The sequence below is a fragment of the Pelobates fuscus genome, chromosome 3 (assembly GCF_036172605.1).
Source record: "Pelobates fuscus isolate aPelFus1 chromosome 3, aPelFus1.pri, whole genome shotgun sequence".
NCBI classification, from domain to species: Eukaryota; Metazoa; Chordata; class Amphibia; order Anura; family Pelobatidae; genus Pelobates; species Pelobates fuscus.
The window spans coordinates 285,760,270-285,782,324 of NC_086319.1; positions in this window are offsets into that span (position 1 = coordinate 285,760,270).

Below are 22,055 nucleotides of genomic sequence, written 5' to 3' on the forward strand. Positions count from 1 at the left end.
TGGATGATGTGTATGGTTGTGTAGTGGATGATGTGTGTGGTTGTGTAGTGGATGATGTGTGTTGTTGTGTAGTGGATGCTGTTTGTCTGTTTGATGTGTGTGTGTGTGTGTGTGTGTGTGTGTGTGTGTGTGTGTGTGTGTGTGTGTGTGTTGGATGTGTGACAAATGCTGCTGGGATTATTTTTTTTAATGTAGAATTTGTATAATTAAAAAAAAAAAAGTATTTCCCCCTCCTTGCCTCTTAACTGTAGCCTGTAGTTGGGGCAGCAAAGAGGAGCCCAGCAGACTCCCTCCACGTTCTCCCTCCTGCCAGCCACTGCTCTATGCGAGCCCAGCATGCTCTGCGTACTCCCTTAGCTACTGAGCTCTTGTTCCTGATCCTGCTTCCCTCTACAGAAGGAAGAGGTTCACCCACTAGAACCTGGTCATAAGTCCAGGGTGGATAGCAGACAGAGTGATTCCAGCCCAGCAGCGGCGGTTCATGAAGTCAGCGGTACTCATGGTGTCTACGGTGTTGATGGTCCTTTGGTGAGCGCTAGGAGCAACGTTTTTGGGGAGGGGGGCAGTAATGTATTGTGGAGGGGACAGTAATGTATTGGGGAGGGGGCAGTAATGTATTGGGGAGGGTGCAGTAATGTATTTGGGGAGGGGGGTCAGTAATGTATTTGGGGAGGGGGGCAGTAATGTATTGGGGAGGGTGCAGTTATGTATTTGGGGAGGGGCAGTAATGTATTGGGGAGGGGGTCAGTAATGTTTTTGGGGAGGGGGGCAGTAATGTATTGGGGAGGGGAGTAATGTATTGGGGAGGGGAGTAATGTATTGGGGGGAGGTGAGTAATGTATTGGGGGGAGGGAGGGCAGTAATGTATTGGGGAGGGGAGTAATGTATTTGGGGAGGGGGGCAGTAATGTATTGGGGAGGGGAGTAATGTATTTGGGGAGGGGGCAGTAATGTATTGGGGAGGGTGCAGTTATGTATTGGGGAGGGGGGGCAGTAATGTATTTGGGGAAGGGGGCAGTAATGTATTGGGGAGGGGAGTACTGTATTTGGGGAGGGGGGCAGTAATGTATTGGGGAGGGTGCAGTTATGTATTTGGGGAGGGGCAGTAATGTATTGGGGAGGGTGCAGTAATGTATTGGGGAGGGGAGTAATGTATTTGGGGAGGGGGGCAGTAATGTATTGGGGAGGGTGCAGTTATGTATTTGGGGAGGGGCAGTAATGTATTTGGGGAGGGGCAGTAATGTATTGGGGAGGGGGGGCAGTAATGTATTTGGGGAAGGGGGCAGTAATGTATTGGGGAGGGGAGTAATGTATTTGGGGAGGGGGGCAGTAATGTATTGGGGAGGGGAGTAATGTATTTGGGGAGGGGGGCAGTAATGTATTGGGGAGGGTGCAGTTATGTATTGGGGAGGGGGGGCAGTAATGTATTTGGGGAAGGGGGCAGTAATGTATTGGGGAGGGGAGTAATGTATTTGGGGAGGGGGGCAGTAATGTATTGGGGAGGGGAGTAATGTATTTGGGGAGGGGGGCAGTAATGTATTGGGGAGGGTGCAGTTATGTATTGGGGAGGGGGGGCAGTAATGTATTGGGGAGGGGAGTAATGTATTTGGGGAGGGGGGCAGTAATGTATTGGGGAGGGGAGTAATGTATTTGGGGAGGGGGGCAGTAATGTATTGGGGAGGGTGCAGTTATGTATTGGGGAGGGGGGGCAGTAATGTATTTGGGGAAGTGGGCAGTAATGTATTGGGGAGGGGAGTAATGTATTTGGGGAGGGGGGCAGTAATGTATTGGGGAGGGGAGTAATGTATTTGGGGAGGGGGGCAGTAATGTATTGGGGAGGGTGCAGTTATGTATTGGGGAGGGGGGGCAGTAATGTATTTGGGGAAGGGGGCAGTAATGTATTGGGGAGGGGAGTAATGTATTTGGGGAGGGGGGCAGTAATGTATTGGGGAGGGGGCAGTAATGTATTGGGGAGGGGGCAGTAATGTATTGGGGAGGGGGGGCAGTAATGTATTTGGGGAAGGGGGCAGTAATGTATTGGGGAGGGGGCAGTAATGTATTGGGGAGGGGGGGCAGTAATGTATTTGGGGAAGGGGGCAGTAATGTATTGGGGAGGGGAGTAATGTATTTGGGGAGGGGGGCAGTAATGTATTGGGGAGGGTGCAGTTATGTATTTGGGGAGGGGCAGTAATGTATTGGGGAGGGTGCAGTAATGTATTGGGGAGGGGAGTAATGTATTTGGGGAGGGGGGCAGTAATGTATTGGGGAGGGTGCAGTTATGTATTTGGGGAGGGGCAGTAATGTATTGGGGAGGGTGCAGTAATGTATTGGGGAGGGGAGTAATGTATTTGGGGAGGGGGGCAGTAATGTATTGGGGAGGGTGCAGTTATGTATTTGGGGAGGGGCAGTAATGTATTGGGGAGGGTGCAGTAATGTATTGGGGAGGGTGCAGTAATGTATTGGGGAGGGGGGGCAGTAATGTATTTGGGGAAGGGGGCAGTAATGTATTGGGGAGGGGAGTAATGTATTTGGGGAGGGGGGCAGTAATGTATTGGGGAGGGGAGTAATGTATTTGGGGAGGGGGGCAGTAATGTATTGGGGAGGGTGCAGTTATGTATTTGGGGAGGGGCAGTAATGTATTTGGGGAGGGGCAGTAATGTATTTGGGGAAGGGGGCAGTAATGTATTGGGGAGGGGAGTAATGTATTTGGGGAGGGGGGCAGTAATGTATTGGGGAGGGGAGTAATGTATTTGGGGAGGGGGGCAGTAATGTATTGGGGAGGGGAGTAATGTATTTTGGGAGGGGGGGCAGTAATGTATTGGGGAGGGGGGGCAGTAATGTATTGGGGAGGGCAGTAATGTATTTGGTGAGGGGCAGTAATGTATTTGGGGAGGGGGGCAGTAATGTATTGGGGAGGGGGCAGTAATGTATTGGGGAGGGTGCAGTTATGTATTTGGGGAGGGGCAGTAATGTATTGGGGAGGGTGCAGTAATGTATTGGGGAGGGGGCAGTAATGTATTGGGGAGGGAGGGCAGTAATATATTGGGGGGCAGTAATGTATTGGGGAGGGGAGTAATGTATTTGGGGAGGGGGGCAGTAATGTATTGGGGAGGGGAGTAATGTATTTGGGGAGGGGGGTAGTAATGTATTGGGGAGGGTGCAGTTATGTATTGGGGAGGGGGGGCAGTAATGTATTTGGGGAAGGGGGCAGTAATGTATTGGGGAGGGGAGTAATGTATTTGGGGAGGGGGGCAGTAATGTATTGGGGAGGGGAGTAATGTATTTGGGGAGGGGGGCAGTAATGTATTGGGGAGGGTGCAGTTATGTATTGGGGAGGGGGGGCAGTAATGTATTTGGGGAGGGGGGCAGTAATGTATTGGGGAGGGGAGTAATGTATTTGGGGAGGGGGGCAGTAATGTATTGGGGAGGGGGCAGTAATGTATTGGGGAGGGGGCAGTAATGTATTGGGGAGGGGGGGCAGTAATGTATTTGGGGAAGGGGGCAGTAATGTATTGGGGAGGGGGCAGTAATGTATTGGGGAGGGGGGGCAGTAATGTATTTGGGGAAGGGGGCAGTAATGTATTGGGGAGGGGAGTAATGTATTTGGGGAGGGGGGCAGTAATGTATTGGGGAGGGGAGTAATGTATTTTGGGAGGGGGGGCAGTAATGTATTGGGGAGGGGGGGCAGTAATGTATTGGGGAGGGCAGTAATGTATTTGGTGAGGGGCAGTAATGTATTTGGGGAGGGGGGCAGTAATGTATTGGGGAGGGGGCAGTAATGTATTGGGGAGGGTGCAGTTATGTATTTGGGGAGGGGCAGTAATGTATTGGGGAGGGTGCAGTAATGTATTGGGGAGGGGGCAGTAATGTATTGGGGAGGGAGGGCAGTAATATATTGGGGGGCAGTAATGTATTGGGGAGGGGAACAAGGGGGTCAGCAATGTATTAGGGGAGGGGGGTCAGCAGTATATTAGAGCAGGGGGGTGACAGCAGTATATTAGGGGGAGGGGGGCCAGCAGTGTATTGGATAGGGGGAGGGGGGATGAGAAAGATCTGACTTGGGAATTTGAGATGAGGCAATGATTACATTTTTTACATTGATATTTGTGGCCCAATTAATATTTTATATCTATGGGTTAATCTCATAAGAGCAGACATTAGACTGTGAGAGTAGGACCTGCCAAAGATTGGGTACATTGACGTTGTGGCAGGCTTATGCAATGTATGATCATATAATGTAACTAAATCCCCATTATTTTTATTTGCCTAGATTAGGTGTTTTTAAAAAAACTTTTAAAAACTAATAAAATCTGTCAACATTGAAGTTGCTGTTTAGTAGATAGGAGAGTGCGCTGGATCTTGTGTATTGTTTATTGTATAATATGGCCCCCAGCAGCACTCCATTTAAGCATGTTCAGGTGAGTGCAACCGTCCCCCATGTTTCATATATATATATATATATATTTGGGAGTCTAGCCAACTCCTTGGTTTTGCACCCCTCCCTGTTACAGGTGCCTCATCTCATGTCCCTATTTAGCCTTGTACTGCAGGGAGTCTCAGATGGAATTTTTTCCCAAGTTAGTTTGTTAATCTCATTAGAGCAGACATTAGACTGTTAGAGTAGGACCTGCCAAAGATGGGGTACATTGACGTTGTGGCAGGCTTATGCAATGTATGATCATATAATGTAACTAAACCACCATTATTTTTATTTGCCTAGATTAGGTGTTTTTAAAAAAAACTTTTACAAACTAATAAAATCTGTCAACATTGAAGTTCCTGTTTAGTGGATAGGAGAGTGCGCTGGATCTTGTGTATTGTTTATTGTATGTATTGTAATGTGCACACTTCCTTTAAGTCCCGCCGGAAACTGGAACCTGAAATTGAAGTTCCAGTACCGCGGTGCGCGCTGAACACCGGCCCGCGCTTCAAGACAGGTAAGTAAATATGGTATATCGGCGTATAACACGCACACATCATTTCCCACCTATATTCAGGGAGAAAAAGTGCGTGTTATATGCCGATAAATACGGTATATTTTTCGTTCAAGTTTGTTTGTGTGTGTGTATATGTAATGTATATGTATATGTATATGTATATGTATATATATATATATATATATATATATATATACACCCACACACACACACCATTAAAGAAAAGAGGAGTCAGAAGTTGTAATCTAATATTTTTTTTTATTAGAAAAGCAAGTGGGAGAAGCAACGAAGCAGAGAAAGCCCAGGTTGTTAGGAGCAGTCCTGGGAGGATATAGTGCAGAGGAGAATAACCAATGTATATTCAGGGGAAGGATAGGGAAAACCAGGAGAAAATTGAGAATATAACAACCTATAATGAACAGCGTCAGTTGTGTTCACATTGTGGATGATAATGAGAAATAAACATCTGAGTGCATTCTTCCCGCAGATATCTATTCATCATCATCATCCCTTCTGGGAAGACCCTGCGCACGTTGTTCACGAACTAGGCTATCTACATCAGCAAGGGTTATGCCCAAATTATGGGCAGCTTGCGCGCGCATTAAAATGCACTCTTCCTCCCTCATTTCCATGAAGCGCTGACCATTTTGCTGCAAGCAAACCATTGCTGATGTAAATTGCCTAACGCCCTCATTCAAAATGCTTGACATGGAGCGTACCTCGGTTACCACATTCTGCAAAAGTTCTCGCAGATATTCCCTATCCTGCTGTATGGACGTGTCCGGTTCAGCTTGACGAGCCGGGCTCGTCGCATACAGCGCAGCCATCGTTGGAGGAAGTTGCGGCAACTGTTCTTCGGCCACTGATGTCTCTGAATCAGGATCCACTGCTGTTAGGGTAATGGTACCCTCCTCTTGCAGGGGGAGAGTACCATCAGAACCTATAAGGGAAAACAGAGAAAGAACATTGTTAGCATGTGTCATATGTTGCAATGCTTACTATTATCTGTACAACAATATTATTTAAACTTGGAAATAAGATATATGCAGTCATGCTATTAATTTAATATTATGTCTATGTATAGTTATGCATCTTTGTCCCCCCTAGCCCCTTTTCAGTCTATTTGTGGCCTCTCAACGCATTTCTTTGTGCCCACCTCCCTTTCCTTCGAATCTCACTACATGTATCGTGTCCGAGCGTCCCCAGGTAGAGAATCTCCTGTTTCTTCTGCATGACAGGAAGTTGAGTGCAACAATCAGCTTCCTGTCATGCAAAAGAAACAGGAGATTCTCTACCTGGGGACACTCGGACACGATACATGTAGTGAGATTAGAAGGAAAGGGAGGTGGGCACAAAGAAATGCGTTGAGAGGCCAAGTAGATGGTACAGAAGATCATCCACGTGGTACACTCAGCCACAGTACATAAAGTTAACAGAAGGAGAGGAGCGATGTGCGCCCCCCCACCCCTGCTGGTCACCCAGACATTGAGCCCCCTGGCCAGTGCGCCCTAGGTAGACGGCTAGTTTGCCTAGCGGTCGACCCGGCCCTGATTGTTACATAAACTAGTATGCATGTAAAGAAAATGTGTACAGTTAAAGCATTTTTTACTTACGCTCAGCAGTGGATCCCTGTTCCTGGACACCAGTGGCCGGCTGTTGGAGGGAAACCACACTCATACGTGGTGAAGGAACATCGACAAGTTGCGGATGGTCTGAAATACATGTATGTGATAAATTAACTTCATATACAGTAAAATCATACGTGTGTGTGTATGTATGTTTAAATGCACGCACACACACACACATATATAACATTCATCTTACAATGCTATGCAAATACTTACCAGAGGAAAGTGAAGCCAGGCGCATTTCCAGGGAGACAGGAGGTGAACCTGCTGCCCTGCTCTCCATGGAGACCACATCTCCTGCAGTTCCTGGTGCCTCTTCAGGGGATTGAGGGGCTTGCACTGATGGCATAGAAAACACAAATTGGAGGGTTAACACAAGAAAACTGATATATGTACATTTTGACTGACAAATATGAATTTAAAGGAGCACTATAGGCACCCAGACCACTTCAGCTCAATGAAGTGGTCTGGATGCCAGGTCCCTCTAGTTTAAAGCCTGCAGCTGAAAACATAGCAGTTCTAGAGAAACTGCTGTTTCACTGAGGGTTAATCCAGCCTCTAGTGCCTGTCTCACTGACAGCCACTAGAGGCGTTTCTGCGATTCTCACTGTGAAAATTACAGTGAGAAGATGCTGGAAGTCCATAGGAAAGCATTGAGTAATGCTTTCCTGTGGGCGGTTTGAATGCGTGCACGGCTCTTGCTGCGCATTCGGAGCTGACGTCGGCAGAGAGAGGAGTGTTCCCCAGCGCCGAGGGAGCCCGGTGCTGGAGAAAGGTAAGTGGCTGAAGTGGGAAGGGCACCACGAGAGTGGGGGGGACCTAATTACCCTATAGTGCCAGGAAAACGAGTTTCTTTTATTGGCACTATAGTGGTCCTTTAACAACATACCTTCAGATGTTTCAGTGCCAGTTGTCCCCTCAATCCCAAGGATGTTGTCTCTTCCCAGGAACTGCAGGAGCTCCTCTTCATAGGGCAGCAGGTTCGGTTCTTTGTCTTGTGAACCACCTCCTGTCTTCCTGGAGGCGGCTGCTGCCTTCACCTTCCTCTTCACCATCCGCCTGATGTCGTAGTAACTGCAATGACATGTGTGATTGATTAATTACTTTAATATGTTTCTATATATATGTATACCGACATGTTTAAAGGGATACTATAGGCACCCAGAACAATTCTGCACATTGAAGTGGTCTGGGTTCAGTGTCCCAATTATTGCAACTGCAATAATTATCTTTAGGGGTTAACTCCACCTCTTGTGGATGTCTGATGGATGTGTCGCGCGCATGCACAGTACACCCATCCGATTGCTATATCTGAATGGTAGTACTTTGTGTGCTGTCATTCTCATTATCCCTGCACTGACTGAGTACTACCATTTTCATTATCCATGCACTGACTGTCAGTGCAGGGATAATGAGAATGGTAGTACTTGGTCAGTGCAGGGATAATGATAATGGTAGTACTTAGTCAGTGCAGGGATAATGAGAATGTTAGTACTTTGTGTGCTGCAATTCTCATTATCCCTGCACTGACTAAGTACTACCATTCCCATTATCCCTGCACTGACTAAGTACTACCATTCCCATTATCCCTGCACTGACTAAGTACTACCATTCCCATTATCCCTGCACTGACTGAGTGAGTACTACCATTTTCATTATCCCTGCACTGACTGTCAGTACTACCATCCTCATTATCCCTGCACTGACTAAGTACTACCATCCTCATTATCCCTGCACTGACAGTCAGTGCAGGAATAAATGAGAATGACAGAACGCAGTCAGTGCAGGGATAATGGGAATGGTAGTACTTAGTCAGTGCAGGGATAATGAGAATGGCAGCACACAAAGTACTACCATTCTCATTATCCCTACACTGACTGAGTACTACCATTCTCATTATCCCTACACTGACTGAGTACTACCATTCTCATTATCCCTGCACTGACTGAGTACTACCATCCTCATTATCCCTGCACTGACTGAGTACTACCATCCTCATTATCCCTGCACTGACAGTCAGTGCAGGAATAAATGAGAATGACAGAACGCAGTCAGTGCAGGGATAATGAGAATGGTAGTACTTTGTGTGCTGTAATTCTCATTATCCCTGCACTGACTAAGTACTACCATTCCCATTATCCCTGCACTGACTGAGTGAGTACTACCATTTTCATTATCCCTGCACTGACTGTCAGTGCAGGGATAATGAGAATGTTAGTACTTTGTGTGCTGTCATTCTCATTATCCCTGCACTAAGTCATACTGTTACAAATTGCTATTTGTAACTGGCCCTTTAAATGATAAATTGCCCTGCTTCCCTGGATTGTGTAGAAGCCTATTTGCCAGCCTCCTTCCTCATGACTATGGCCCCTGGAAGATTGTGCCCCTGAAAACTTATGGACTTTTATTGGGTGTGTATGGCCCTTTAAGAACCGTCTGGGGGACATATTGTGACTTTGCTGAACAATGTCCCTTTAAGACTATGTCCCCAGACCTGTAAAATAACTTGCCCCTGGCTTTCCCCCACTTGGTTCAGTAAATAGGGCTTACTGAACCAAGTATTACACAGGCAGACCACCCAGAAGCTAAAGTGTGCAGGCAATTTACCTCCCAGGCTGTGAGGTTACTGCAGGTTAATTGCACGTGGCGGCGGCCATCTTGGTTTCCTCGAATGCGGTCAGCGGTGTATGCTAAAGATTCTGTGGAACTAAAATCGGCTACACATTCTGCCGAACACCGCTGACCCTTACCTTCTCCCATACGGAACTTGCAGCTCCAGAGACTAAGTCCCGTTCGAAATGGGACTTAGTCGTTTTTTCGCATGAAATTGACCGACCGCACAGCCCAAATCTATGGAACTGTTTTGGGCAGGAAATTGTGCTTGCGGTCGGTCATAAAGGACTTCCAGCTAACTTTTGATCCACTGGGGGGATTTGGCTGATTTTTGGAAGTGTTTATGTTTGATGTATGCTGAGTCTGACTGTCAGTGCAGGGATAATGAGAATGGTAGTACTTTGTGTGCTGTCATTCTCATTATCCCTGCACTGACTTAAGTACTACCATTCCCATTATCCCTGCACTGACTAAGTACTACCATTCCCATTATCCCTGCACTGACTGAGTGAGTACTACCATTTTCATTATCCCTGCACTGACTGTCAGTACTACCATTCTCATTATCCCTGCACTGACTAAGTACTACCATCCTCATTATCCCTGCACTGACTAAGTACTACCATCCTCATTATCCCTGCACTGACAGTCAGTGCAGGAATAAATGAGAATGACAGAACGCAGTCAGTGCAGGGATAATGAGAATGGTAGTACTTAAGTCAGTGCAGGGATAATGAGAATGACAGCACACAAAGTACTACCATTCTCATTATCCCTGCACTGACAGTCAGTGCATGGATAATGAGAATGAAGGAACACAAAGTACTATCATTCTCATTATCCCTGCACTGACAGTCAGTGCATGGATAATGAAAATGGTAGTACTCAGTCAGTGCAGGGATAATGGGAATGGTAGTACTTAGTCAGTGCAGGGATAATGAGAATGGCAGCACACAAAGTACTACCATCCTCATTATCCCTGCACTGACTAAGTACTACCATCCTCATTATCCCTGCACTGACTTAAGTACTACCATTCCCATTATCCCTGCACTGACTAAGTACTACCATCCTCATTATCCCTGCACTGACAGTCAGTGCAGGAATAAATGAGAATGACAGAACGCAGTCAGTGCAGGGATAATGAGAATGGTAGTACTTAAGTCAGTGCAGGGATAATGAGAATGACAGCACACAAAGTACTACCATTCTCATTATCCCTGCACTGACAGTCAGTGCATGGATAATGAGAATGAAGGAACACAAAGTACTATCATTCTCATTATCCCTGCACTGACAGTCAGTGCATGGATAATGAAAATGGTAGTACTCAGTCAGTGCAGGGATAATGGGAATGGTAGTACTTAGTCAGTGCAGGGATAATGAGAATGGCAGCACACAAAGTACTACCATCCTCATTATCCCTGCACTGACTAAGTACTACCATCCTCATTATCCCTGCACTGACTTAAGTACTACCATTCCCATTATCCCTGCACTGACTAAGTACTACCATTCCCATTATCCCTGCACTGACTGAGTGAGTACTACCATTTTCATTATCCCTGCACTGACTGTCAGTACTACCATTCTCATTATCCCTGCACTGACTAAATACTACCATCCTCATTATCCCTGCACTGACTAAGTACTACCATCCTCATTATCCCTGCACTGACAGTCAGTGCAGGAATAAATGAGAATGACAGAACGCAGTCAGTGCAGGGATAATGAGAATGGTAGTACTTAAGTCAGTGCAGGGATAATGAGAATGACAGCACACAAAGTACTACCATTCTCATTATCCCTGCACTGACAGTCAGTGCATGGATAATGAAAATGGTAGTACTCAGTCAGTGCAGGGATAATGGGAATGGTAGTACTTAGTCAGTGCAGGAATAAATGAGAATGACAGAACGCAGTCAGTGCAGGGATAATGAGAATGGTAGTACTTAAGTCAGTGCATGGATAATGAGAATGAAGGAACACAAAGTACTATCATTCTCATTATCCCTGCACTGACAGTCAGTGCATGGATAATGAAAATGGTAGTACTCAGTCAGTGCAGGGATAATGGGAATGGTAGTACTTAGTCAGTGCAGGGATAATGAGAATGGCAGCACACAAAGTACTACCATTCTCATTATCCCTACACTGACTGAGTACTACCATTCTCATTATCCCTACACTGACTGAGTACTACCATTCTCATTATCCCTGCACTGACTGAGTACTACCATCCTCATTATCCCTGCACTGACTGAGTACTACCATCCTCATTATCCCTGCACTGACAGTCAGTGCAGGAATAAATGAGAATGACAGAACGCAGTCAGTGCAGGGATAATGAGAATGGTAGTACTTTGTGTGCTGTAATTCTCATTATCCCTGCACTGACTAAGTACTACCATTCCCATTATCCCTGCACTGACTGAGTGAGTACTACCATTTTCATTATCCCTGCACTGACAGTCAGATAATGAGAATGGTAGTACTTTGTGTGCTGTCATTCTCATTATCCCTGCACTGACTGCGTTCTGTCATTCTCATTTATTCCTGCACTGACTGTCAGTGCAGGGATAATGAGGATGGTAGTACTCAGTCAGTGCAGGGATATTGACGATGGTAGTACTCAGTCAGTGCAGGGATAATGAGAATGTTAGTACTTTGTGTGCTGTCATTCTCATTATCCCTGCACTAAGTCATACTGTTACAAATTGCTATTTGTAACTGGCCCTTTAAATGATAAATTGCCCTGCTTCCCTGGATTGTGTAGAAGCCTATTTGCCAGCCTCCTTCCTCATGACTATGGCCCCTGGAAGATTGTGCCCATGAAAACTTATGGACTTTTATTGGGTGTGTATGGCCCTTTAAGAACCGTCTGGGGGACATATTGTGACTTTGCTGAACAATGTCCCTTTAAGACTATGTCCCCAGACCTGTAAAATAACTTGCCCCTGGCTTTCTCCCACTTGGTTCAGTAAATAGGGCTTACTGAACCAAGTACCACACAGGCAGACCACCCAGAAGTTAAAGTGTGCAGGCAATTTACCTCCCAGGCTGTGAGGTTACTGCAGGCTAATTGCACGTGGCGGCGGCCATCTTGGTTTCCTCGAATGCGGTCAGCGGTGTATGCTAAAGATTCTGTGGAACTAAAATCGGCTACACATTCTGCCGAACACCGCTGACCCTTACCTTCTCCCATACGGAACTTGCAGCTCCAGAGACTAAGTCCCGTTCGAAATGGGACTTAGTCGTTTTTTCGCATGAAATTGACCGACCGCACAGCCCAAATCTATGGAACTGTTTTGGGCAGGAAATTGTGCTTGCGGTCGGTCATAAAGGACTTCCAGCTAACTTTTGATCCACTGGGGGGATTTGGCTGATTTTTGGAAGTGTTTATGTTTGATGTATGCTGAGTCTGACTGTCAGTGCAGGGATAATGAGAATGGTAGTACTTTGTGTGCTGTCATTCTCATTATCCCTGCACTGACTTAAGTACTACCATTCCCATTATCCCTGCACTGACTAAGTACTACCATTCCCATTATCCCTGCACTGACTGAGTACTAACATTTTCATGTTTTTTTCCCTCTATGTGCTTAAGTGACCCAACCCTCACTTTTAAAAGACTTAAAAGCATAGCTGCCACTGGTGGGGGTGGGGGTGTAGCAAAAGCACATGGAGGAAAAAAAAAGTTTTAAAAAACATGGCATAAAGAAAATTATTTTTAGGAATATAAGTGCACTTACCGTTTCTTCACCACCTCCTGGGTGCGGTTGTTCCCTCCAACAGTGTTCACCGATGCCGCAATCTTCCTCCACATTTTGTTTTTTCTTGCTCTAGAAGTATTTTTGGCTGCTCCCCCAAACATACATTGGTAGTACTGGCAAAGCTTGTTTACCAGTACTTTATTCTCCTCTGCACCAAAGCTGTCAGCATATTTACTCTTCCTCCCAGGACATGCTACTTTTAAAATCCTTGGCTCTCTCTGCTTCTTCTTGCTTCTCCCACTTGCTTCTCCTTGATCTTGGCCAGAAGGGCCAATGCCCCCCTCCACTATATCCATAGCTGAATCACTAGAGGAGCTGGAGGAGGACATGACCACTTCTGGCAAGGTCCCAATAAAAATGACTAAAATGGCTGACACAGGGTAGTGGGCTGGCTGAGCTCCAAAATGGCTGAATGGCTGGCCTATAGAAAATCTGGATAGATTTTGCATTGAAGTTGATACTTTTATTTTTTACAGTTTTGTCTGGCAGTATGTAAAAGCCCATTTAATTGGCTCCTACTTTCCCACTCTCTGCTAAAATGATACTGTGTTGCCAGTACCACCTGTCAGGGAAGCATGACTCATGTCTGAAGCCAAAAAAAACCTAGACACTAGACAGTACACCCCTATAGTTGAACTAGATGACCTATTGACACAGTAAGATGTAGGTATCCCTATGCTAAGCAATGAAGCATTACTGATGCAGGTTATTAACAATCATTAACAATCAATATTGAAAGAATATAATATAACCAACGACACAGAGTTAGTAGAGCTTAATTCAGTAACTTAACTCAGTATATGCCGTAGTGTTGATGACGGCAAACACCAGAATATCATCCCCGGCCGTTACCGGTCTCTATTTCCTGAACGCATAACGCTTCCAAAAATTTTACTAATCTTCGTCCACCCATCTCACCACCTAACCACATAATCCTCTGATCATCTAAATGTCTATGGTGTCCTCCATGGTATATATATGTAGTCAGTCACTCATGTTGTGTAACTAATCTATAATCTGTAACCATTACAAAGTTGACAGGGTAGGATCTTGTGAACCTAAAGCCGTAAACTTATGTTTTTGTGAATATGTTTCCTTGCGCAATCACACTGGATGTATATGCTGTACTGGATTATATATTTGATGTATGTTCCCCTTTTTTCCTCCTTCTTCCCTTCTGTACCCCCCTACTGAAAATCTAGATAAAATACAAGTTGAAAAAAAAAACTAAGCAAAAGCAAAGCAATGCATTGCATTTGCAATGTCATTCGCCATGCGAATGACTATAGTAAGTGGTGTTCGGTAGTTTACTAATAGAGCCAATTCATTTTCATGCGAATGGCAGCGTTCGTACATTTGAACATTCGGGAGTTTTAGGCGTAAATTAAACGAAATTACGAAATACACTACAGCATTCAATGCCATGTTGTTAGAGAAATGTATGTTCCCCTTTTTTCCTCCTTCTTCCCTTCTGTACCCCCCTACTGAAAATCTCAATAAAATACACGTTGAAAAGAAAAACTAAGCAAAAGCAAAGCAATGCATTGCATTTGCAATGTCATTCGCCATGCGAATGACTATAGTAAGTGGTGTTCGGTAGTTTACTAATAGAGCCAATTCATTTTCATGCGAATGGCAGCGTTCGTACATTTGAACATTCGGGAGTTTTAGGCGTAAATTAAACGAAATTACGAAATACAGCATTCAATGCCATGTTGTTAGAGAAATGTTCAACATTTGAAACGAATGGTTTTACTGAGTTCGGTTGAAGCTATTCGGTATTTAGGGATTAGGGAACATAGTGTTATGAATATGAATGAATTCATTTGGTTCAATTAAATGAACAAGCCGAATGAACGAACGAGTTTATCCGAAACGAAAATACTAACGAATATCGTACGAAAACGAATGAAAGAATTGACGAATTTCGGTTCTGACTAAACTACTTTATTTTTCGTACGAATACATTCGTACGAAACGAAAAGTTCTGAAATGCCCAAGTCTACATATCAGTGCAGAACATCCAATCTTAAATATTAATAAAATGGTAAAAATAATTTACATCTGGTTTTCCCACTCACATTTATATCTGGTGTTAACATTTATAAAATCCTCTGGCTCTTGGATTTTATGACTCCACTTAAGAGAGATATATCCCACACTTTGCACACAGCTCCAGCAACACAGTGTCTTGGCTTAAATATCTATCAATGCGGGAGATAAGAGACACCAGGACCCAATGGTGCAATATTAACACACTTTATTAACATAAAGAAGATAAAAAGCAGCTTACTAAAATCTGTAATGAGTTTCCCCGCCAGGTACTCACAATCTCACATAGAAAATATTATAGTGCACGTCAACCAAGCAGTCTTTTTAAAGCTTTGCTGAGTTACATTTCATAGGACTTCTGCTTCCTAGTTATGTCAATTATGACGCGTTTCGCTACAATCCCTCTGACTTCTTTTGACCCTGCTCTTGGATGATAAACGTTTTAACGAAACTTACCTCTACAGATAGCCTGTATTTCACAAAGAAGTTCCCGGGATACCATTATTTCGTTTGACCATTCAGTTGCTGAATAGGAGCACAGAGCATTACAATTTCAAGTCCCTGAGTGCAAGATTTTGTAAGATATATACATAGCGCATCATCTCACTCCTAGCAGTAAACTTGTATGAACTGCTCAATGAATTATTAAAATTTTCTATACTGAACACTAAAATAATACACACAAAGCCAAAGAATAAAAGAGAGGCTGGCACTGGTTCATTCATCCATGGAAAATGTTAGCTTCTAGTAACATTTTATAATCTGGAAACTACAGATTAATAATGATAGTGCCGGTATAATTTGATTAATGTTCAAAAAAATTACCTTAATTATACTGTAACGAAACATACATTCAGTCTTCACAGCTGAAACCTGAAAGACATGATTCGAGGGGTTAGAGATGTAATGGGACCACTTAAATGCAATTAACCAGTTTTTCCTCGGGAGGAACAGTAATGCATATAAAATCTTTCTCCGCAGCAGTGTCCTCATGATACCTCTCTTTTAAAAGCCGACATAGGAACACTTAGAGGGATTATTATCTAAACATTTGGACCCATACAGCTTAGTTGTATTATTTTTTCCCCCCTGTATTTTATAAGTTGGCCATCGAATTATCACAATTTGCAGTGAATAAATCTCTCAGTATCAGATGTTGTGACTACTACTTTACCTATGATTCATACTGTTCCCAAAACGTGCATGTTGTATTGTTCTCCAAGAATAACATAACAAGAAAACTACAGATACATCAGAAATAATTTTATTTAATTATAATTTTTTTTATTCAAATATTAAACAAATACAATAAGTACAATAAGTAACCACAACAAAAAACACGAACGTAAGGAACCACAACAAAAAAACACGAACGTAAGGAACCACAACAAAAAAACAGGGCGACGGCATAATACCTGTTAATAGCAGGCAGTTCCAGAGAGAGTAGAACATAATGACAAAATGGAGAGTATATAAGGGAGCAAATTGTGTAGAGAGGGATGTGAAGATTGGGAGAAAGGAGTGTAACAAGAGTAGAGACAAAAGCCTAGCTAAGAAAGAAAAATAGGGCATAGTAGAAAACCTTTTAAGTTGGAGAGGTTCACGCCATATGAGACCTGGAGCTCTCAGAGTACTTATATAATATACAATATGGATTTTAAAAATATACTAATATTGCATGTATTTTCTTTGAAAAAACAAAACCTATTTCCGATAAAAGCTGATGAATGTTGTTTTTACTGTTATAAACTTCCAAATAACCCTTTTTATATACTAATTATATATTTTTCATAAGGCAGTCATAATACTAACAATATGTAATGTTACATTTAACAATAATAATTTCCTAAAAAAATGGTAACAAATGATTTAACTTTATTTGTATTGGCTTGTAACTCGTAACAGTGCCTGTAGAAAAAGTAACCAGGGCAAATGTAACCGTTCCATTATCAAGCAATACTAGGCAATGAGGAAATTGTGTAGATGAAAGTCTCTACACAATTAAAATGTAAAGGAAAATAGAAAAAATGATGACTTCTTCCCAAGATACAAAGTGTCAGATCACAAGTCCTCAGGCCCTCTGATTTTTGTCTAAGCACTGTGCAATGCAGTACCAGGGCAGTAGTTATCTTGCTTAGGCTAAATAACGTGACACATATTTACCAAAAAACATTGAGACTAAAGTAGGGGGCGGGTCCTGCCTGCCATGCTGATCGGTCGCATTCTGGAGAGGCTCCTGCAGAATCTGTCCCCTTTATGCAGAAATTCAGGGATTACTGCTACCATCTATGCTGCGTGAACTCACTAGCTGTGAGAGTAGTTGTTGGTGCTACTGTGGACTCTGAGACCGGGAGTTTTGAGGCCCATTTGGGAGTTCTGAAACTTTGGAGCCTGCGGCCTACTCAGGAGAGGAGCGGGACAGACGGCCGCTGCCCTGCTTAAAAGCCCTGCTGCCATGCAGCAGCTCTCTGACACTCCTCACAAGCCCCAATCCCCCTCCCTATGGACTGGTGGGGGTTATCCCAGTCCCCAATGAAGGGTGCCGACACCCGTACAGATTACCTGGAAGCCCATCCACCAGTCAGACACCCGCAACAGACCAACAAAATGGTGACTATGCTGCCTTCAATGGGCGAAACTGCGTTGACTGTTCATAGATGCTTTTTTGAGCTATGGCATCTGCTGGTTACAGCTCCTATTATTGGACTTCTGTCTCGCAAGCCGAGCCTCTGTACCGGGTGATTGAGAATGGTCCCCACGCCTGCCTTCCTGGGCTTTGAGCCCCCAGAGGTTATCCCTTGAACCACTGTCCTAAGCATGGGCAGGACACCATATCCAGGACCCCTTTTGTTGGCCCCAAATGGTGCCGGAACCGAGGGCACAGGTTGAAGGCTCATGTTGTGCCTGGGGCTGGCAGAGTGGAACCCCCCAGACTTAGCTTCATACCGGAACTCTGATGTTAATGTACTCAAGCAGGAGGAGGGAATGGGTTGAGCCCAGAGGATCCAGCGGACTTACCTGCACGCAGTCTCCTGGAGCTGAGCCCGAAGGCTACGCAGAATTCCATGCAGATGTCCAGTGGCTCCTACTCGGTTTTACTATGCTTGTGTTTACCTACTTTCATTTATTAATTTTTTTGTACATCTCTTGTTACTCGACTCTCTTTTCTTCAATCTTTAAGGCTCAGTGCATATGCCTATGCCAGCTACTAGTATTCAGTTGTCAAGCCTAGCACTGTGTTGATTTGTTTATCTCTCAAAAAAAAAATATGTGCAGTATATCTATATCTACATTGTTTACTAGTTATTACCGCTTACTATTAAATTTGCAATGTACAAGATGATATTTTAACTATACTATACACATAAAAAAAAAAGAATTAAAAAAAAAAAAGACTAAAGTAGTTCAACCCCTGGACATCTTTGGAAGGGGGCGAATAACACCTACACACACTGCTAGGAAGAGGGATTGGCCAGTGTTTAAAAAGTGTTACTTTTTTCTATTTGCTTTGTGACATAAAATAGTATTTAATGGGTGTGGCTTACAAGTCTGCAGCAGGAAGGTTGAGTTGGGGACAACTGAATCTTCACCTCCACTGTCTTTAGGCTTGTGAGGGCAAGCACACCATTTTTCATCTTTGATTAATGAAGGCAGCGTCAGTTACTAAAGAGGCATTGCTGGAAATACTGGCCACTTACCAGTCATCCCATGGTGAGGATTCCCTAAATGTCAAAGAAGTGGTGCTTGTTAGATGCAATGGTGGTTCAGAGGAGTAAGTTGTCAATCACATACATCATGGAAGGAGGGCCAAGCAGTCGTTGCCTCCTTCATGGCTGTCTCCCAGCCATCCGAGGAGTCAGGGAAGAAGAGAGGCAACACTTTAGCCAGATATGGCAGTGCCCCAGTCTCCATTAAGTATTTTGAGGGTTGTGCAGAGTCGGCAAGAAGGTCTCATTATGTCCCAAGATGGAGGCCAGTTGCAGCAGAGAGTTATCCCAGTTGCTTAGAACAGTTTTGTAGTGCTTGCCTGCAAGGGTTGAGATGGCCTCAGTGAATATGCATATTAAGTCCAGCTTCTTTGGGAGTGGCTAGGGGTACTTGTTTCTACGATGGGAGTGCTATATTTCAGTCTCCTTTGCATGAACTTGCGCCTTTGGGAATGCATGCATCCCTTGGAGGTTAGTGGTTTTTGTCTCTCTGGTATCTCCTTGCGCCTTTGGGAATGTGTGGATTTTGTCTCTCTGGTTACAGGGGTGTGCTATTTTTGTTAGCATTTTGCCCACCCATTTTCCAGAAAGAAGGTACTTCCCTTTTAGGCTATTTTGATCTTACATGGTGTGTCTACTAAATGTAGTGTTCAGAGCTGGTGTCATTATGACCAGCAGTTCTGTCAGAGGATGTCCTGTCCTGGCATGGATTTCATCATGCAGGATGGAAAATTATGGCTGTTACTGACGATGCCATGTCACCCTATGCCCTTTTAGCAGGCAATCATTGCGTGGCACATTGCCTTACCCAATAGTTCCTTAGATTTTGCTTTTTCTAAAGGTCTTTCTGATACACTTCTAGATGAGATTTACCTGAGCGTTTGGAAGATCATATCTCATACATGTTGCTTATTGACAACAGACACAGGGACAGAGAAAACAAAAGAAATAGACCTAAATGTCCATCTATTCATCAAACATTTTGTTTAACTCCTTCTACTCCTGCAGTTGCACCCAAAATTTAACCTATGCAATTGAGAGTGATGAGACTATCAGAAGCTGAGAAGCAATTTGTGACAGAAGCTTCCATGCCATGACCTTTTGGAGAGGCTTGAAGGCAAGCCTCTTGCCCATAGACTATAGACCTGGTCCCAAGAGCCCCTGGAAGTGGCTTGTGATGGTAGCAATTGAAAAACAAAATATTCATTGTTACTTGATTACTCTGCTGTGCCCTCTGCTGGCTGAATGGAAGTTTGTACATTTGTATAATGCTGATGTATATATTATTGTGTTTTAGTGTGTTTAACAATGTTATTTGTATTATATTGTATTAATTTTAGTTGCTCGTTCTCCATTGTTCTATATATTTGTATTTTAAACGTTTGTCACCACATGTCTAAGGACTAGTACTCAAAGACTTGTCCTTATCCAAAAATAAAAAAATTATATGTTCGTTCCTTTTGGAACTGTGTGTCCAGTGTTTATTTGTTCAGAGATCCCAGTGGCAGAATCTTCAGACCTGCTGGCTGGTTACATGGTCCCTGTAGCTAGCCCAGGACAAGTGCAAAAGAGCTAGACCTGAGAGCCGCAACCACCTTTATAAATGCAGTAGCTAGAGGAGCTGGAATCACTATAAGCAGAAGTGTTGATACCTGCTTGGAAGAGGAACTGAAGAGACAGCAGGGACAATACTTGCCTGGAAGAAGAGTTCCGGAGAGACCCCAGTCAAACTTTGGCAATTAGGGCTGAAGCTGTTCAGGGCCCCCTGTGGCAGCTAGGAAGACAACCTGGTGGAGGTACTCGGTCAGAGTACGAGAGCTCCATCACACAATTCCATCGTTGTGAGGGTTTATGCCTTTACTGTGGAAAAAAGGGACACCTACACAGATCTTGTCCGGCTTGTCTGGAAAACTCATGCACCAAACAACAGTTTGGGGACCGGCTTTAGGTGTTATGCATATGTCCCCTGCTATGCCTCACAATAAATTCTTCCTGTCCATTAACTCCTCTTGGGGTACTCACAAAATTATTTGTAAGGCTCTCATAGATTCTGGAGCTGCATACAATTTCACTGGTGACAATTGTATTGCTCTTCACAACATATCTCTTAAGAAGAGGTCCACCTTTGAAGCAGCACATTCACAAGTGTCCTAATCTTCTGGAGCTTTAAATCAGCTACTAGAAGATTAGGACACTTGTGAAGGCACTGCTTCTCTGCATTCTTTTTCTATATCTACCTACAGCCAGAAGGAAGAGAGTCTGGTTTGGGAAGTCGGAGCTGTCACATAGACTTTGAACAAGCACTAGAATCCCACCTTTTTATTTATACTGTAATTACTATTTTATATACACAAGGAAACCATTATTTTTCAAGTAATCGCTTCTCCTTCTTGTCCAATTATACTCTGGTTTCCCTTGTTGGCCATGCATAATCCAAACATTATAACTCTCAACTGGATTCAAGGGGAGATTTGTTCATGGGGAACTGGTTGCAAGGAGACATGCCTCTCCAATATTGGAAACAGGAAATTATTGGTTATAATTCTTGCCTTAAAAGAGTGGAGGTATGGTAGTTCTATGCCTCCCATTATGATTATCACAGACGATAATAATCTGGCATACTAATCTGGCATACATTAAATAATTGTCTGCCAGACAAGCAAGATGATCTTTGTTTCTATGTCTTTTCAATTACGCAATAACGTAATTGAAACCAAGTCAACGTGAAAGCTGAGGCATTGTCTAGATTAAGTAGAACAGTTCTGGTGTACCTAATGTACCACACAGAGGAGAGGGAGACGGACTAGCACTAAGCTGCTCAAAAACTGGTAAAAATAGGGATTCACTAAAAACCTATATAGAACAAGGGAAAAAAACTCTCTAGAGGAGTGGGAATACCAGGAGCTGGCTTGGTGACAAATGGCTAAAATACTACTAAGTAGAGAATAAAAAACTGGTACCATGCCTTTAAATCTGGAATAGACAAAGTATCCCTATAGATGTGCAAAAATGTAGAAAAAAGTGCTATGTGTGAAGATCTCAAATGAACGGAATATCCCTTTAAATGTGAAAAAATATACAGAGGGAATACTGCTATACCTTTAAATAACCTTAAGAATATGCAAAGCAGTGCTATATAAGGGGGTAATATATATAAAAAAATAGATAGAAAAAAAAATAAATAAATATATATATATATATATATATATATATATATATATATATATATATATATATATATATATAAATAAATAAATAGATACAAAAAGGTGAAAAAAGAAACCAAATTCTCTGCTGGATGACCAAAAAATATGTATGAAACTAGTGTCTATATCCCAAACAACGT